This window comes from Sinocyclocheilus anshuiensis, unplaced genomic scaffold (genome assembly GCF_001515605.1).
Source record: "Sinocyclocheilus anshuiensis isolate Anshui unplaced genomic scaffold, SAMN03320099.WGS_v1.1 scaffold119, whole genome shotgun sequence".
Lineage (NCBI taxonomy): Eukaryota > Metazoa > Chordata > Actinopteri > Cypriniformes > Cyprinidae > Sinocyclocheilus > Sinocyclocheilus anshuiensis.
In genome coordinates, this window is record NW_015549581.1 from 139,862 (window position 1) to 160,350 (window position 20,489).

Below are 20,489 nucleotides of genomic sequence, written 5' to 3' on the forward strand. Positions count from 1 at the left end.
CTGTGAAACAATTAAATAATAAAAGGATAAGCTGTCGAAACACAAAGTATGCTTTAACTAATGTAGGTGTGTCAAAATTAATAATTAATAATGTAAACACATTTTCCCCAAGTGGGGTCAGTTTTTAAATTATATATAATATATAATGTTTATGCTTTCATTACACGTTTTTTTTTTATTTGCACACACATTTAGTAAGTAATCTTTCATATTAAAAATTTTATCTTTTGATTAGACAGCTAGAAGTGTTTAAACTTGTGTAGACTAGAGTATCTCGTACCCTTGAGCTAACCTTAACTCTGCCTTGTTTTTCAGAATTGTTCATGCCGTTGATTTCGAATTTGGCTATCCTTGGATCCTCAAACAGCCCAGCAAGAGCTTGTGCCTCCATCCTAAAGACTTTAAGGCTTCCAGCTGTCATTACTTTCTCTAAAACCAAGCAATGGACCATTGTGAGCCAAGCCAGCACTAACCGGTATTTTCAGACGGGAAGCTCTGAGTAGCCACCAAACAAGGGTAAAACCTTTCCAAAACCACAGAGGATATTCTTATTTTGAATTGAATCCTAAATCTATTGTTTGATCTAATTATTCTGCCTCTAAGGCCCTTTTATCCCGGCACTGCTGATGAAACCGAAGCGAAAGAGGAGGCAGAGTGTGTCTCCTGGTTGTTGAGACATGCTAGGACATCCATAGCAAAGAAAGAGAGAGCGAGATAAAGAGCAAGAGATAGAAAGAAAGCGAATAAAAGAGTACTGAGTGATTCAGTCACGTACAGCCCAGGCATTATCTAGCCAACAATAAAAGATTACATCATATCAGCTGGCATAATTTCTTCAAGGTCTTTTATTGATTCTTTGAATGGTGAGTGAAGCTGTTGAAAGTGTACAAAAGAAAGCCATTGTATTTACGGGATCACATCAGGATTTTATAGGCACACAGAAATGATTTGACGATTCCGCTTTCATTCGGAGGATGATCACAACTTTCATGTGGCTTTGTAACAGGTACACAACCCTCCAATTATGTTTAATTCCTCTTTGCATGCAAGATGAGCCAGCACTCCTAAACTGAGAACAAACTAGTGAGAAAATACATTACAGTTTATTATACTCTCATCTGTCGCTGTTACAAATTCAAAGTAAAGCATGTATTTTAATTTTACAAAACTATCTGTAAAATAAATATTGCCTTTGTCCCAAATGGCACCCATGCTACATTTTGGTAGCATAATGACAAATATACTTACTATTGGGTAGTAGTCCGCTGTGAAGTCTAGTGTGAAATCAAGGGTGCAGTGGCGCAAAGAGGGCACTGTTGAGCATTCTTTTTATATAGTACTGTAAAATGGCCAAATTTAGCAGGCAAAAAGTCACTTTCAAACCAAGCGGCCAAAGAAACAATGCAACAAATTTGCATGACTAACTTGAACATGAACGAAATCTGCACTGAAAACTTTTTCACCCTCATGCGAAACTCCTGATCGTGCAGATTCCTACAGAAATTACTGGAAGCAATGGTTAAAGTGACCATGCCTTAATTGTGTTGTGGCAAAACGTCCAGAAGTCCATATGCATAGTTTGGGATGAACCATAGTATTGTTGTTGCCCTTAAAACTTCCGTGAATATCAGCGTGTTTGTTCCAACTGTAAAGGTGCAGTCTTATTAGTGAAATTTCGTGGGCAAAAAGGGTCCACTGTCTGTTTTGAGTGACTAGTATAGCATTAATATAGCAGCCAGCAAGCAATATGGCAAATTCATATGACCAACTTTAACACGAGCGAAATATACAGGGGGAATTTTCTCACCCTCATATGAAACTCAGTTACTGAATTACTGAATTTTATCGGTAAAAATTTTGAAGAGCAATGGTAAATGTGTCCACAACTTCAAAGGGTTTTGAAGAAAAGATCGCAAGTGCACATGCACCATTTAGGAAGGGCCCATGTGTTGCTATTGTCCTTAAAACGTGAGTGAGTGTCCGTGCATTCACGTCAACTGTAATGGTGCAGCGTGATAGGCTTAATCTGTTGTAAAATCTGCATTGGGAAGTTCCCAATTGCACGAATTCCAATTGAAGTGACTGGTTCTTGCGTGCAAAATTTCACAGAGCAATGGTAAATGTGATTGGACCTTAAGAATCAAAACACACTACTAATTTTTGGATGTGGTAAAGTGCATCATTTCTGCTCCACTAGTTGCATCAAAAAGAACTGCAATTACTTTTAGTGGCACTAGTGACATAAAATGAGTTTAAAATGAACTGTTGTAAACTGAAATTGCATTATGTAACAGGTTAAACCCATCAAAGTCACTGACGAGTAAGAACAAGGTGGGTGGAGCTACTGAGGAGTTTATTGATCCATTCGGGGTTTCTGAGTGACTTAGGACAAGGGGTCTCACACTCTGGACTGCACAAATCAAGGTAATTGTGATTGGCTCAAGCCAGGGGTCGATGACTGATTACACCACTGAAGAGCAACATCTGTTCTCTGCCAGTTGCCGACAGATCACTTTGATAACGTTTAATTATGCAGAAGGTCACTGGACCAATTAGATTACTGCTCAATTACTCCAGAAAATGGAATTGATAAGAGAGGACAAAAACATTAATGATTTTGCAAGATTGTTGCTATGTGCGGAGAGATTTATTACCCCGCGAGGATGTAAATTTGTATGGGTTGGATTTGTCCTCAGGTCACTACAAATTCATGCAAAATACACCAGCAACTGGGGATTAATCTTTCATAACAAACAGAAAAATGGTTTCATATTTTTGAATGTACTTGAATATGAATGTTGGAAATGAATAAACATGATATACAGTGGGTACGGAAAGTATTCAGACCCTCTTCAATTTTTCACTCTTTGTTATATTGCAGCCATTTGCTAAAATCATTTAAGTTAATTTTTTTTCCTCATTAATGTACACACAGCACCCCATATTGACAGAAAAACACAGAATTGTTGACATTTTTGCAGATTTATTAAAAAAGAAAAACTGAAATATCACATGGTCCTAAGTATTCAGACCCTTTGCTGTGACACTCATATATTTAACTCGGGGGTCTGAATACTTTCCGTACCCACTGTATGTAAGAAAAACAAGAATGTTTTAGTCAAATCTAATGCTCGAGAACTGATTGTGATGAATACTGTACATGAAAAATATTTAACACCCACATAAACCCTAACAGAAGTTGAATTTATGTAAGTCTTTTACACTATTACGAACTACTTTATTTTCCAAGGTTGCATTCCTCCTGTCCTTTGAAATAACACAAAACTAGAGGAAGCGGAAAGAACGCACACACACACACACAAACCTTTTGTGCATCTCAGAGTACTTGTGTTGTTTCGCAGCACTCAGGATGGATAAAGAACATGGAGGGGGACGCTGTCCTGGTGGGACAGGAAGTAGAGACGCAGAGGGGAGCAACTTCACCTGCTGATCACCTTCAGTCTGACCAGTGGAACTGGCCTCTGATTGGACATGTCTGATAGCCCATCCAATTGATGGAATGGGAGAGAGAGAAAGGAAGAGGAACCTGATGACAGTTCCCTGCAGAGATGAAACTCCTCAGAAGCGCTCAGAGAGAAGATGACACTTCATACCACATCATTTGATAGGATTCAGAGAGGGTTATGGATCCTGTCACACAGCCAAATGAAGTCGAGGGAGAAACCGAGTCCCTGGGCTCTTCTCTGCTCCAACACCAGCCTGTAAATATCATGCATTATTGATGGGATAAAATTTTCAGTCTTGTTAGTTTTAAAGCTGACAATATGCTGGGCAAATTAAAGATGTTTGATGCCATGTATAGAGAAAGCATCTTCTAGATCAAAATGTATGCCATAATGAATATACAAAAATCACAAATGAGATCTCGTTAATATCTCAGTTGTTTCTACTAGAAATCAATACAATTAAAAAGAGAGCAAATGGAGATTTCATTTTTTTTCTCATTTTGTCTCACGTCTCCTCTTGAACTTCAACTCTGCAATTATACAAAATATCTGGAATCTACACTGCAGAATATTTTAATAATCTGAAGGACATTTTTCCATTATAAAGAACCTTTTGTGCAATTGAAAGATTCCATGGATGTTAAAGGATCTTCAAGGAACCATCAATGGCAATAAATAACTTTTATTTTCAAGAGTGTAAAGTGAGATTAAAAAGTGTTCTCTTTTCCAAGTAATAAAGTTAAATTACATTTTAAAAAATGTCAGTGGATGGCAATATGCCTGAGAAATTTGAAAGCGAGAACAAGCACATTAAATCACAGATTATTCTTGACGTGTGAAACAGTCATTGGGGAATTGGATTTGACATGGTCATACATGAAGCAAATCCTATTTGAAGCTAATTGTTTTAAACACACTTCCATGCCAAAAACCTGACAATACAGTCTCCCACACACTGTTCAGAATAATGTTGTTGAGACAATAAAGGATCATGCATTACTGAGCTGATTGTGAATGCTTTTTCATTTACCGAATAAATGACGGCATTTATCCAGCACCACAGCGATTCCCTGTCTGTCTGTATGTGGACAGAGACATATCTATATGCACACTCACAGTAAATGTTGCTGAGGCCCATTATGAGCCATCTAGATTATCATAACATTATATTACCAAGCAGTCTTTCACATTATGACCAGAAATGGCCCGAGCAGTGAATAAACATTAGTGTAATACTGAGATCTGCTCTCTAGTGCCGATGCCTGTGAGGAAAGAGCGGCCTCTATCTCCAGAATGACAGGCATTAGGGGTTTAGACAAGTTTATTCAGCAAAAATAACCCATATTTGATTTTTCAGCTAAAAAAAAGTGAGTATGTGAGTATGATTATTCATTCATTTGATATTTAGTTATACTGCCCACTAATAGCTTTAGGTCTAAAACTGTGTTGCGGTGAGTGACAAGACATCCCTTCACAAATTACATTTTACACAGAAATGGATTTCATTGGCTGTAAAAGTTAAATAAAATTGGCGGGAGTGTGATTAGATTGGCTTGCTAGCTGTAGCAAGATTTTTAAAAAAGGAAAATATGTACTTTGAAGGGCTTAATGCAATTAAAACGAGTAATATTTTTTGCCTTCGAAATGTAACTAAGGCTGAGTATTATTAGAAATCAGGGCAGATTCACTGAAAAAAAAATACAAACATTTTTTTTTAAGGTAAATGGTTGCAAACAATTCATTTTAGCTACAATTAAATAAAAAATGTTGAAAGTTAGTCAACTAAATTTGTTTATTTAAATGTAGCTAAAATAAATTGATTGCAACCACTTACCTTACTTTTTTTTAAAGTAAATTCAATGATTTAATTTTTTTCAGTGTAGGATTTTTATTTTTTTATTTTTTTAGCTCAGAAGAATTCTTCTAGGTTTAAATGGATATTTCACCCAAAAATATAATTTCTTTTATCATTTACTCACCCTTACATCAATACAAACTGGTATGAGTGTCTTTCTTTTGTTGAGAACAAAAGAAGACATTGACGGTAGCCATTGACTTCCAAAATAAAAATACAATGGAAGTCAATGGCTACCGTCAACTGTTTGGTTACCAACAATCTTCTAAATATCTTCTTTTGTGTTCAACAGAAGAAAGAAACGCATACATGTTTGGAACAGTGGATGATGGCAGAATTTTAATTTTTTGGGTGACCTATCCCTTAAAGCACCATTCCTCAAGTAGCCTACTATACATTTTATGTACTGGTGGGCAGCTGTTTATGGTTGAGGCAACAAGTCCTGACTTGATTTATAACCAAGGCAAGAAACACACACAAAAATAAATAACAACAACAAACATGGCAGTCCTGTTTAAAATGCCAACTCACTCTGGACTTGCAGTTAACTGTCTCACTGCTTCAGTATCGACCGCAATAACTGCGCTGCTTTTCAGAGTCACAGTCACAAATTCTAATTATTTGCCAATAAACACACGTATTGTCAAGATAAAAGCCTGGAGAACAAAAGATGACTGAAATGATCAATATAAACAATCTTTGTAAAGACATTCATTTTTAACATGATTTCAAGCAGCATCTCAAATCGGTGATGCTACCTCACCTTAAAGCAGCCTAGAGACTTATAGGTTAGTCATTAGTGTTACTGTTTTAGTAAATATACACAGCCTTTAAACGATCACTGTAATGAGCCATAGATCAAGATGATCAAATGCTTTGAAGAGCATACATATAAAAAATGACACAATATTCAATGAGTCCTCTCTCTGCAAACATTGAGTCACTGTACAAATGGAGCTTAACATCCTCTGCTGCTTGCATTACAACGAACTGGATCACCACTGAAACACTATCGGACTTGAAGATGCTTCTGTCACAAGGTGATCAATACAATATGTGTGTGTTGTACTAGATCTAACAAACCCTGCTGCTAGGGATCATGTGCATTTTACAGGCTTGTCTGAGGGATGAAGGGAAAATAAATTTGTGTCAGTGCAATAAACACATGTATTTTTATACACATGCATAATTACTGTCATCATGGGAACTTGAATGCAGATGCTTGTAATTTTCTCAACTTATGACAACATTAAAGGTAGTTTTATGGGAAACAGTTTTGCAGGGGTTTCATTCTGGAAATAATTGTATATGTTTATGTGATGACAATGTTTTGTTCATTACATAATGCATACTTTTTTTACATACTATATATTTTTTTAAATACAAAGTATTCAGCATTTCCCTACTATAAATATAGCCCATATCATGGAAAACATTAACAAGTTTAGCTTGTGATTTTTGTAAGCAGTGTATATTTTGAATATACCTATAAAGGAATACAGTTGTAATTAGCAGAAATTGACTGATTTGAACCTACAACCATTAAGTTACCAGCCCGGATCATTAAACACGGGGCTACACATATTTAACATATATTTAACAAATAAAAGGTAGGCTAATTCAGCACATACCTAACACCCTAGAAACCCTATAGCAACAGGCCAACAAGCTTTCAAAACAGCTTGCAACTAAATATCAACGCCTTGGCAGCCAGCCTCAACACCTTATCAAGGACCAATGTAAAAATAATAGTAGTAGTGGTAATACAGTACTATGCCAATACAATTTTCAAGGCAGGGATATGTTACCATTGTGTTTACATTTAACCCCGTCCTGACTTGACCAAGTAAACACGGCGTCCTCACGCGCTGTGCAGGTGTGCAGAAAGTTAGCGTCTAACAAACTTTATCTGCCGTCTGAAAGACCCTCCACAGGTGCCCACCAGCCCCTCAAAGAGCTCTCTAGACATCTATGTGGTTGCTTTAACTGTCAATTCGATGTCGCAGTGGACGATTTTCAGCAATTCTGACTATATACGCGAAAGGATCCTGTAGTTTCTCAAGAAAGACGACGAGTAAACTCTGGAAGTAAACCTGTACGGCTGGAAAGCGGGACTATCGTCGGAATACAAGCATTTTTATTGCTCTGGCTTCATTTCATCTTCATTCGTTTTGATTTGGAGGAAATATGGCACGAATGCTGAGCAAGGAGCTGCCGGATATCGAGGTATAAACACTGTGTATCATAACATAAATGAACCCGTATTGTTATATTGCCAGTCTGATGTGCTATAAGATGAATCTGTGATACTAAACATTAATGCAGTACTTGTTAAAGAAGACTTATTTCTTAGCGTTAAATCGGTGCATTTTCAAGAGAAAATCTTCAACTTTTTATCCAACTTTATTAATGTCCATAAATTCCCTTTAAAAGTAAAGCAGTCCTGTGTTTACATTGTTGTTTTTCTGGAAGTGTTAAAGTTCAGGCAGTATTTGGATGTTTCAGGTCAAAAGTTTCTTCTTAAGTCACTCATGTTAACAAACGTCGGTTATTTTGTATTCTGATACCAGTCTTTCATGACAATACATTTTGTACAGTTTTAATCCACAACTGACTCTTTTGCAGTGGTCAGTTAACCCTTTATGCAACATTCCTGCTGTGTACAGTATGTGTTTGTGTGTGGCTGTGTTGAAGTACCAGAGTAGTGCATAATGCAGTATACACTATATTCTGCATACTTTATTTTATTTTATTTTTGTATGTGGGCCAGTGCATATTATTTAGTAGGAGTTTTTAGTCCATTGTTTTAGTGGTTTGTCAATTTACAGTAACTGTTGTGATGTTGTTGTTTTTTTTAATGGTTGATCAAATGTATCATGTTGGATTGTGGCAACAAGCTACATTTCCTATGCCCTAATGATTCCAGTGAAATTTCACAATACCAAAGCAAAAACTAGTATGCTATTGGACACACTCATAAAAATAATTAAGGTTATTAAAAAAATTACAGTATCAAACAATGGCCAGAGTAGCCTTCAAGTATTTCTCAATGAAGTAAACTTTGCTGAATGTTTTTCATGTAAATATTGAAGTAAACTTTCAGGAACAAAGAATTGACATAAGAACAGTGAGTCTTTCCTCTCTTTTTTATTGTTAATATATTTGTTTGTTTAATATTAATGAGGTATATTAGGCCACATTTGAACTTGAAGTCTACCCAAAAGTTAAAATTTTCTGAAAATGTACTCTCCTTCAGGTCATCCCAAAATGTAGATGTTTTTTCATCCGAACAGATTTGGAGAAATTTAGCAGTACATCTCTCTCACCAGTGGATCCTCTGCTGTGAATGGGTGCCGTCAGAATGAGAGTTCAAACAGCTGACAGAAATGTCACAATAATCCACAAGTAATCCACATGACTCCAGTTAATCAATTAATATCTTGTGAAGCAGGGCTGCACGATAAATCAAAATGGAATCGAGATCGCGATTCGACATGATTTCCTGCGGATTACAGAACCGGCTTTACTAACAAAATGCGCATGACAAACAGTGTTGCCAATTTAGCTACTTTGTAGCTAGATTTAGCGACTTCCCCGCCCCTTTTGAGACTTTTTTCAAAAGTTTAGGGACAAATATAGCAACTCCTTGGACAAACCTTATCTAAGTTCTCATCTTGCCCACTGATCTACATTAATCTTTATATAGATCAACCAGTTTTGGCTACTTTCAATTGAAAGCAGTTGGCAACACTGATGACAATCGCATTCGATTAATCGTGCAACCCTGTTGTGAAGTGAAAAGCTTTTTTTTTTCTATAAACAAATTCATCATTAAGACACTTTTAACTTTAAAACCACTGCATTCAGCTAAATAGTCAGAAGCAATGTTGGAGTCCTCCATACATAATTTTGCATAATATTACAAGTGAAAACAGCTCTAAACAAATCTATGGATTGGATTTTGATGTTTTGCTTAAGGAAGTCTTATTATGGAATATGGACTGGTATTTTGTCCAGAGGTGATAGTTTAAAGTTAAAATGCCATAATGATGAATTTGTTTCTCACGAACACGCAGCTTTTCACTGCACAATACATTAAATGATGGACTAGAGTCGTCTGGATTATTTGTGGATTATTGTGATGTTTTTATCAGCCGTTTCAACTCTCATTCTGACGGCACCCATTCACTGCAGAGGAGTGGCATTCTGTGCATACAGAAGGTTTACTTACTGTGCACAGTATACATACTGCAAAAATAATGAGAGTAGTATGCTAGTGTGCTGTTTTGAACATATCCTCTGTGGGTGTGAGGATACTGGTTGTTAAGATCAGGAAAGTGTTCCTGGAATGCTGCCATAACAAATTCTGTTCCACTAGTTGAATACAAATTATGTGTGTTGAAGCACAATGGAATTGTTGGCAATCATTTCAGTGGTATACACAGGATTTCTTTTAAACCATTTTGAAGTGTTTTAATGGTATATGCATGCCTTAAACAGCTTCTGCATTTATTTGGCATTCAGCTCTCATTCTTGTAAAGAGTATTGCGATCCAAACAAGCAGTGAACACACTGGAAATAATGGCATGTCTAGATAATCCTATTTCCCAGTTATTATACGGTTAGTTAGGTCTGAGTTGCAGACTGCAATGCTGTAATGCTTCTCACAACCATGTGGTTAATAAACTGTACTGCTAACCATGTGAGAATCACATGTCAGTTTATTCCATTAACTAAATCAGGAGTATAAGGAAGTGCAGCTATCTCTGTATTTCACTGTTACCTATTTTGGCTCTGTGGCCTATACTAACAGTTCAGTCAGCTTTCTACTGATGTTTAGTCAATGTGACTGGCCGATTTTAACTTTATCCTTTGTCTTTCCTTCATTGAGTTGCAATAATGTGTCTGACAATGAATTGTGACAGAGCTAAAATAGCAAATTTGATTTTATAGAAAAGTCTTAAAAGCTTCACAAAAAGATATATTCAGAGTGCCAGCTGCCAAGTGATAAAATTGATCAGCAGCCAAACATTGGTTATTACATTTAGATTTAAGATTTGAGGCGAAGGTTGTGCTTGAACATGACTTGATTAAACATTTTGGAAACTTTTACAGCATATATCAGAAATGATAACACACAAGTGCTTAAACTGAAAGGTTATAAACTCTTTAAAGCATTCTCTAATTGTCTAATTTGTTTTGTACATCCATGTTATTCAACGTGGTGAGCACCAGAGATGTAGATTTAGTGCTTTCATGGATAATTTGTGATGTTTTCATTTACATTTCCTTGAATACACAGCATTTCTAAAGACATTTTGATTGACTGTTAACATAAAGACTAAAGGAAATTCTGGGCAATTAGCTCTTAATGACATTGTAGCATTGAATCGTGCAATTTCTGTAAAGCTACTTTGAAAAAAATGTCTTGTGAAATACGTTATAAAAATCATTGTGAACTGAATTGAATTTCTTAATACATTTATTTTATTTAAAAACAAAATTTTAATATAATTTGACATTTCCATTAAACAAAGAGACGAACATTTGTTTTGTAGGTGCTTTTTTCCACATTCAACAATGCAGCAGTAATATGCTTTAAAATTCTTTGTACTACTTTCACTAAAGCTGTGTAACTGGGAGTAAACAAGTTAAGTGTATGCTTATTTTCTGTTCCAGCACTCTAGGTTGTTCAACATGTGCATGTGTTTAGGCAAACCAATCGGATATCTGGCAGCATGTTGTTCTCGCTCCACAGGTAAAAGCCAACTTTGGTGTTAAAGCCAGAGATTTCAGAATATGCTTGCTGTGTTTAAGGATGCGTCTGGTTTAGCATCCTAGTGCTGGGGTTCCTGAACTTTAAAAAAATGTTTAGAACTAAACTAAAAAAAATTTTAGATGTAAAATATTTTAATAAAGTTAAAAAAAATATAATTATAAAAAATATACATTTTAGTATGTAGGGCTGCATGACTCTGCTGCTAATAGAAATGGTTACATTTAAGGGTGTTCACATCTGGGTTTACTCTTTACGAGAATCAGCCAACTAACACTGCAAGTTATAATACAAATATTTATGTCTTACACATCAAATCCTCAAGCTTTTGTTTAGGTGGGTGGAATATTGGTGAAATGCTGTAAACTTCTGTCCACCAAATCTCTACCCTAATGCATACTCACATCTTCTTCATAACTGCATGCTGTTCTCTTTTATTGTATCTGTCTTTGTATAGGATTTCACAGTATAGTGTAGTAGATGGCATTGCAGACATTTATAATTCTATACTTGTTAAGACAATTAAAAAAAAACATAGGCGTCATTTACTTTTGCCATGGCCGATTTGCTCCCCGCCATTTTCTGAAATAGCCTCTGGCAAGGATGTATCTAATATATATCTCCAGTTGTTGAGTAGGAGTTTTCTTTTCATTGATGTGTTATATTACAGCAATGAGTGATGATCTTAAATTTTGTTTAACGTTTTACTGTGTTGTTGTAGCAGAAAGTGACAGAAGTAGATTTAAAATGTGTATAGTAAAACCGTTTTTTAGAATGAGGGGAGGTGGCTGATTTGAGAGAATTTAAAGGCATACTTCACCAAAAATGAAAATTCTGTCATCATTTACTCACCCTCAAGTTGTTACAAACCTGTATGCATTTCCTTCTTCTGTTGAACACAAAATAAATATGGAAAATTCAATTGAAGTCAATGGCTATCAGCAACTGTTTGGGTACCACCTTTCTTCAATGTTCAACAGAAGAAAGAAACTCCTAGGTTTGGAACAACATGAGGGTGGTTGAGTGACATTTTTGGGAGAACTGTCCATTTACGGTCCATTTTAATAGCACCCAGTTATGGTTACATCCTTATTTAACATCACCATTTAAAGGGTATTTGCTCACTGTACCTTGCGTCTGCAGTCTGGTTGATTGTAGACATAATGGTGTTGGTTAAGCTACGCAAGGTGGAAAATGTTTAGCACTTGCTCTCGTCATGAAACTCATCGCATGTTAATACGAGGAAAGATGGCTGCGTCTCCATGCCGGGCGACACTAATGCAACCTTTATGGAGAGCAGAGGAGAGTAAGTCAAGCCCTTCATTAGCATCTTTATTCAGGCCGTAATGACAACACTGACGTGACCTTCAGCTCTTCGCTGCACTTAAGACTGGGACTAAATGACTCCTGTCTGCCATTGAAAATGGCTTTCTAAATCTCATAATAATTGCCATCTCTGGAGCAATTAAATCCTCAATTTTTCTGCAGTTCTGTCAGATGTCTTATTTTAATATCCATCCGCACTTCTGAAAGCTCTAAATGTGGGACCCTTTTGTGCGCACATGTAGATGAATTAAAATCCTCCTGGACTGCTATTAGAGTTCATTAAAAAACCCACAGCAATACAGAATTTAAACAAAGAGGTATGACTCCGCTGGCAGACCTCTGCACCTCTCCTGGCCCGTGCTCTCATCAGACGTCTGGAACACTGACAGGGGATTGCTCCAAAATAAAATGCAAATGAAATTTTATGGAAATAGTTGACCACTCGAAAAGCTTGCATGTTATTACAAATCACTGAGGCTGCAAGCGCTCTGCTTTTTAACCCTTAAGTCTGTAGCTGCAAAACATCTCGCATCTCCCTCACTCTGTTTACCCCCTGCACGATGTAGATGGAAATTTTAGCATCAGGAATGGATGTTGGATGTTTTGAGTACAATTTGTGCCGGCTTACCACGCAGACGCTTCAGCTGCTTCCCTGCTGTTCGAGGTGAGGTCGCCTACAGGCAGACATTAGTCCTAAAATCGTGTTTCCTGATTATTTTATCACCTAGTACGTGTGCAACTGGTATTTGCACCATTTATCAAAGCGTATGACAAACTGAAATCCTGTTACAAGTCCGTGGCATTAACAAATAAATATTTGCTGCAAAGGTTGCCAAAAAGCTGCTGTATTCAACCAGAGACAGTCTTAAGAGGCAGAGACAGACCATTCATAAAGAAATGAATGGGACAAATACAGAACAGAAGTCCAGCCTTCCAGTTAAAAGAGCCAATCATCTTTTTGGATAGCATTTGCTTGCTGTAGAATGTTTATGTGCATTACCAGCATTAACCTGAAAAATACCTAATTAGAATAAAAAAAAATTTTAGCATCTTTTGGAGATGATATTGGTAAAGAAGCATTTTTTTTGCTCTCATTATTAACCGATTTTATTCTAAATTTGAAATATCAGTGTCAATGTGTAGAGTGCCCAAATCTTAAAAAAAAAAAAATCTACTGTAGTTCAAATGTGTCAAGTTCTTAGAAATGTACTTTTTGTATTCATGTTAGATTCATGTGGTTTTGATTTACATAAAGTATTCATTTATGAGTCGTCACATGGTGTAACCATTAAATAACGCATTTTAATTACACATTGACTGTTAAGAAAAATGTATGAAATTAATTACCAAGTATTTAATGTATTTGAAAGGTAATTTCCAAGTATTTCATATATTTTAAAGGTATGAAGTAATTTATATAAATATAAAAAATAAGTTAATAATTCTTTCATAATTCATAAATAATTTTAGGGAGCCAAACCACATGACATTTTACAACCTGAACTAAACAATAAATAAACAAAATTAAAATCTTTTAATTAATTTATATATTTGTTATTTCTAATTTATATATATTTTTAATACTTTTTAATTATAAATATTTTATTTAAATTATAGAATGTTTATATATATAAATTATATTGTATATTATTTAAATTATAGAACGTTTATATATGTAAATGGCATAAAAGTCAAAACCAATGAATCTAACAAATACAAAGATTATATTTCTAAGAAATTGACACATTTAAATACTATTTTTCTTGTCTTTTAAACGTTTTGGACAGTCTTATAAACCACTGACCTGTATTTCAAATTTGGAATAAAATCGGCTATATTGTGTGTTGTTGAATAAACCAATAGATATGGGTCAATGATAAGACGCTTATGTTACTGAAACCTAATCTTGACAGCATTTTGGACATTTTCAGCTGTGTTTGTATGCCACCTAGCAAACTGACTTGCCTCAAAGCGACTTTGATTCCACCCTGCTGTGTGTCGTATTTTGATTGCCGTCTCTGTTTCAGATGCAGGCAGGCCTGCGCGTGGCATCTTGTTTGGTGCAGTGGTGGATCAGTAATTGCACCTCTGCCAGGGTTGGATCAGACTGATCTTGTAATCAATCAGTACAGCAGAGATGGTATGGAGGGGTTTGTCACAGAGCCACCGTCCCTTGAATGCAAGCAGAGAACCTTCTGCAAAGCCAGCACATACCTGGCCGCACGATTCATCCCACCTCCCCCTCTTCCTTCGATCCCCCAGGGGGGGCCGTACGCATTCACCTGATCACATGTGACCCCTCTGTCTGCTGCAATCTCTGTCTGCAAACTTAATCCCCCTCAGTGGAGTTCATCGCCCAGGCTCCCTCAGGCCAGTCGGCTCGTTTACACACCCAAGAAGCATGTGGCATATTGAACCTTTTTTTCCTTTTCCCAATCCCCCCTCTCTCTCTCTCTCTGTTTCTTCTCCACTGAGAGCAGATAAAGCCTCGGTCATCAAGCCCTGATTCTTTACAGTTAATTTCCTTTCTGTTTCTCTGCTAATTGTTTTTCGAGCTTCAACATGGCCAGGGACCATTTCAAATGCTGCATAATGAGGCTCTGGCGCATATTGGCCATTACCGAATTAAACCGCCTCGCAGGAGGAGTAGCCAGACGTGCCAATGCTGCACCGTGAGTGGCTGGGAATGTTGATTGACAGGCTGAGGGGAGGGTTTTAAGCTGGTCTAGCAGGCACAGAGAGAGGGATAGTAAACGATTCATACGCTGCTGACTGGCACCTTAAGACGCCCTCTGCAGGACGGATAAGAGACAAACAAAAAGCACAGATTGCCTTAAAGGAATAGTTCACCTAAAAATAAAAGTTCTGTCATCATTTACTCACTCTGTATGACTTTTTTCTTTTGTGGGATGCAATTTAGAGCATGATGTTGAAGCCGCACTTTTCCATACAATTGAAGCGGATGGTGACTCTAACTGTCAGGCAAGAGTTTTAGTGAATAGCGACTTAAATTTTAGTTTGTTCTTGACACAAAGATATCAAATGATTTCAGAAGACTATGAATATGATATGGTGCTTTTTTTCCCTTTTTTGAGATTGACAGCTCCTGGTCACAATCCATATTCATTGTATACTGACAAAAATGGATTTAAAACATTTTCACTAAGAAATTGCTAGTTAATTTATCAAACAATTACAAAGATATGGTAAGTAACACATTGAAGTAAAGGTGGCATTTTGAAGTAGAAAATCTGATACAGTATTGTCTTGTAAAACATACAATAAGATTTACTTACAACTTTGAAAAATAACTTTTTTAGTGTACATAAAAAAATTCACTCAAGAATTGCTAGTAAATTTCTTAAATAATTACAAAGAATCGGCAAGTAAATTTTGAAGTAGAAAGACTGAAATTATATTTTTGTTTTAATTACAATTTTGAAAAATCATTTTTTGCTGACTGTGGAAGAAAGCAGCTCAGCCATTATGCTAAATATCTGCTTTTGTATTGGACAGAAGAAACAAAATCATCCAGATCTGAAAAGCCATAAGGGTGTGTACATGATTAAATATGTTAACTTTAGAGTAAACTAACCACTTAATTGCCTTGTAGGTGAGGTATAGCGAGGAAAGAGAACATTTGATTATGTTTGTATCATCCATTTGGTCAAATTTTACTATACGTATTTTGTTCAGTCTCATATTTCCCTTGCTGTCCACCCACATTTCCCAGCAAGCAAAGTTTACAGCCTTCAGTGCCTCGGCAATAGGGAAGGATTGAGTGATCTGTATGTATTTTTTTTGTTTTATTCTCAGTGGAGAAAGTCAGACAAGCATTTGCTTTCACTGCCTGACTCCAAAATCATTTCTCTGTACTCTGAAGTTGCTGACTTATAATCCATATGACCATTTTTTTATGAATTGAAATGTCTTGTTTTGAAAGATTCAAGGTTAGGAAAGTTCCTCTGGTGTAGACATGCATAACGTGAAGGCTTGACCATTTCAAAAATGAGCTAAATGACTCACAAGCTCCTTTTTTTAACTAATAGTTTTATTGACGGAAGTAATATCATGCATGAAGGATGTTTTTATGAGTTTCAGTCATTATATCAATATTGTGCTCAGTAAATCAATCTGAATGGAATGACAGTAAATGAATTAGATTATATATGTGTTTAAAAAGTCATTTTTGGGAAACCATTTTGGTGCCAAAATATCTGAATATTAGATTTTGTTTTTGGAATTTTTGAAAACCAAATTTCTTCCAGTTTTTATCACTCCATTTGAAAACATTAATGCTAAACCTTTAAAGAAATCATATTTTTAAAATCACATCAATTTTAGCAAATAGTGCCATTTTTTTAATCACTATTTTAATCACTTAATCATTTAAAAACATTAATTTTGAAGACATATTTTCTCTATCGAAACATGTTTTGCATCCTACTACATTAATTTATTTATTTTTTAATTTTATTACATTTTTAGGGGTTGATTGATCAGTGCAAAACTATCTAGGTAGAATTCATTTTATACATTTGATTCAAAAATGTGAGAAAAAAATATAAATTTGATTTAACAAACAAATTGACCAGTTTTCCTATGAAAACTATTTGATTTTAATTTGATTATTTATTTTTGTATTATGTAGTAAACAAAGTTGAATCAAATAATGTGACAGTGCAGTATCCTGTTAATTATATCAGTAATACCTTAAGGAGACATAAATGGCTCTATGTCAGAGGTATTTGATTATTTTCAAGTTTTCAAGTGGACTAAATATTTGTTGCCGTTGAGGTATACGTCAGCCCAGATGAAAATCTGATGCGTTATGCATGCGTTATGCTGTGTCTCATATACTGTTCTGAAGCTTATAGGAGAGCAAATTATATTCAAAGCCTGTGTTTGATACTGCTGATCTTTATTTCGTTAACGGTAGATCAATATGTGGAAATTCCCCTATTGATCTGAGCCAAAGACAGAACAGGGTAGTGGCTTGCCAGCTGATGTTTAGTTATTCTCCACTTTTGTAGCTTTAAATTATGTCCTGTTCAAGGGGATTAAGGTGTTATAGAGTTAAATTTTAACTGCATGTTCACACCGTGTACGCTAAGAACAGAAGTGCCTCATGCATACTAAGGTATTGGAGGTCCTCTGGTGTGCAGCAAGAGGATGGTGAATTTAATTTATTGCACAATATGGTGCTGTTATTGATTAGACAGCAAAAGGGCAGTACCAGCTGCTCTGCTAATAGCCATATAAATGTTTCAAGCATGTGTCACTGCCTTAAAACCAGCCCTGGGAGAAAAAAAAATTGCAGGGTACTGGTCTTAGGACATGTACCCAGATCAAATTGTAGATGGGTCTGTTACTATTCTATCAGTGTGTTTAAGGAATAGTTCACACAAAAATGAAAATGATATAATCTGTAATTTACTTTCATGTCATTTTAAACCTGTAGACTTGCTTTCTTCCATGGAACACAAAATGAGAAGTTTATTAGAATGTTTATGCTGCTTCTGTGCATATAATGAAAGTGAATGGTTACCTGTCCAACTCCAAAAATGACATAAGCTCCATAAACATAGTTCATATGACTTATGCACTATATTCCAAGTCATATGATGTTTTTTTTTTAAACTAAAAAAAGTATCATGGTTTCCATACAAATATGAAGCAGCACAACTATTTTCAACATTGATAATATTAAAAAAAAATAATTCTTGATCACCAAATCAACATATTAGAACGATTTCTAAAGGATCATGTGACACCGAAGACTGGAGTAGTAAATGCTGAAAATTCAGCTTTGCATCACAGCAATAAATTTCATTTTTAAATATATTAAAATTGAAAAGTTATTTTAAATTGTAATAATAATGCTTTTACTGCTTTTTGATCAAATAAATGCAGCTTTGGTGATTACAATAGACTTCTTTCAACATTAATGTTCAAAATTGGGGTCAGTAAGGTTTTTTTTTAGTGAATTGTATGTTCACCAGGTAGGGCTGGGCGATTTGACGATATATATCGGATGGACGAAATTAAAAGTCTATCTTTTCATATTATGCTATATCGTTTATTTCGTGGTGCCACAAAATACATTGTTTACGGCAATACTTTTTAATAATTTGAATGACAGCAGTCTTACATGCATTACACGGGGATGCAGGCAGAAACGTGAATAACAGCATGCGCAAATGAAACAACAGTACTGCACAGCTAGGAACATCTTATTACAATAAGCAAAGCCATGTTATCATCTGTGGCATAATGTTTGCATTTTTGTTAAAGAGCTTGCATGAATGATCTGGTGAAACCACATCTATTATTGCAGGTTGTAGTGATGGGATGATGAATGTGGAGTTTGCTCCAGTTCTGCGCCACCAGCCTCATCTTACCATAAAATCACGTCACATGTTTTGTGTCTATACTAGGGCTGCACGATTAATCGAATGCGACTGTCATGCGCATTTTGTTAGTAATGCCAGTTCTGTAATCCGCAGGAAATCATCATCACGTGGTTTCAGATGGAGCAGAATTTACTACACAGAGCCGTAGTTCACTGACACGCACGTCACGATGCTGAGCGCGTGGTCACGAAAACTTCATGTTTGCACGCGTTTTTAAACACTGAAGTTTAAAACAACTGATTTTAGGCCGTTGAAACACAAACAACAGAGCTATATGGGCACGTTGTCTCTGTTTCTGTGTGAGAGGAGTGCGTAAGCCGCGCATCAGCTGCTAATAGAGCGCGTGAGAATTTTTGCCGCTTTATTGGCTTTGACCGATTGCATAAACACTTATATGCATCCACATGCCAGTGATGTGGCACGTCTGGCCACTGAATCGGACTTTGCATCACTAGTTAACAGTTGCGAGAGAAAGCGCATGTGTAACAGTATATTGGATCCGGACTTCGATCTTAAAGGGGAAGCTGTCCAATATTCGTCCTGTCTGCCATTGATGTTAATCAAACAACAGTGAGAGAAAATCTCCCACTGCTCTTGACTAAATCACTTTTGTAACTAGAATAAGAAGAAAAGCCCTAGCTGGAACGGTACACAGATGTCACGGTACGGTATGTACCTCGGTTCGGGGGTCACGGTTCGATACGATTTCGGTACAACAGGAAAAAAAAAATCTACTATGCTCGGTTTCTTTTCATTTATTTTGAACAGACAGTAGTACAAATTACAATTTTTTTCAATAATGTTATATATATGTATAAAATCTGTACATAATAAATAATAGTTTAGCATTCAGATGTTACATCGCAAATATGGAAATATTATGGAATATTTGGATTTGTGCCGAATGAGAGAGGTAGTAGTGGGCTTTGTTTTCAAGTGCGCAACTCATGGCATTCGCTGTTCTTCTGCTGGCGGCCAGTTATCAAACAGTGTTGCATTGCTGCGGGTGCCCCTTTCTGGATTGGGGGTGAATTGCCTGTATTCATTGTAAGTAGGGATGCACCGAAATGAATATTCTTGGCTGAAGCCGAAACCGAACAAAATTAAACACTGGGCCGAAGGCCGAAGGCCGAATACCGAATACCGAACACAGAGTTTTTTCCCCCATGTATTTTGCCCAAAATGTTTTTCACCATTGCGTAAATTAAAAAGCCAAAATGTGCTTTTTACTATTTTGTCTTGCTTTTCAAAGAAAAAAAAAAAATAACAAAAAAACAATATTTAAAAATATTTAACACTGAACATTTTTAACATTCTAGCAGACACTATACCAACAAAGCACAATTTCACTTAAAATTAATAAGTTAGTAAAACAATAATTTTTGGCCATCAGACCCCTTTCTTGAATGAGGCTTTTTTTTGTTTGTTTTTTACTGTACAATTAAAAGTAGACTTGCTGAGAAGAGACTTCTTTTAAAACATTAGAAAATATTACAGATCCTAATTTGAACACTGGGTGAATGTTATAATAAATGTATTAAAACAGAGCTGTTGTAATGATTATTATCATTATTATTGTCTTACTTTTTATTTTATTTTACAGAACAACAGTAAAATTACAATACTAACATTTATGAATGTTGATAAGAGTT

General features: G+C 35.8%; 1 pseudogene; it reads left to right on the plus strand.

Moving 5' to 3' along the window:
- The first annotated feature begins 7,136 nt into the window (after positions 1-7,136).
- LOC107657739 (dihydropyrimidine dehydrogenase [NADP(+)]-like) overlaps positions 7,137-20,489 on the plus strand; it is a 197,262-nt pseudogene continuing 183,909 nt past the window's right edge.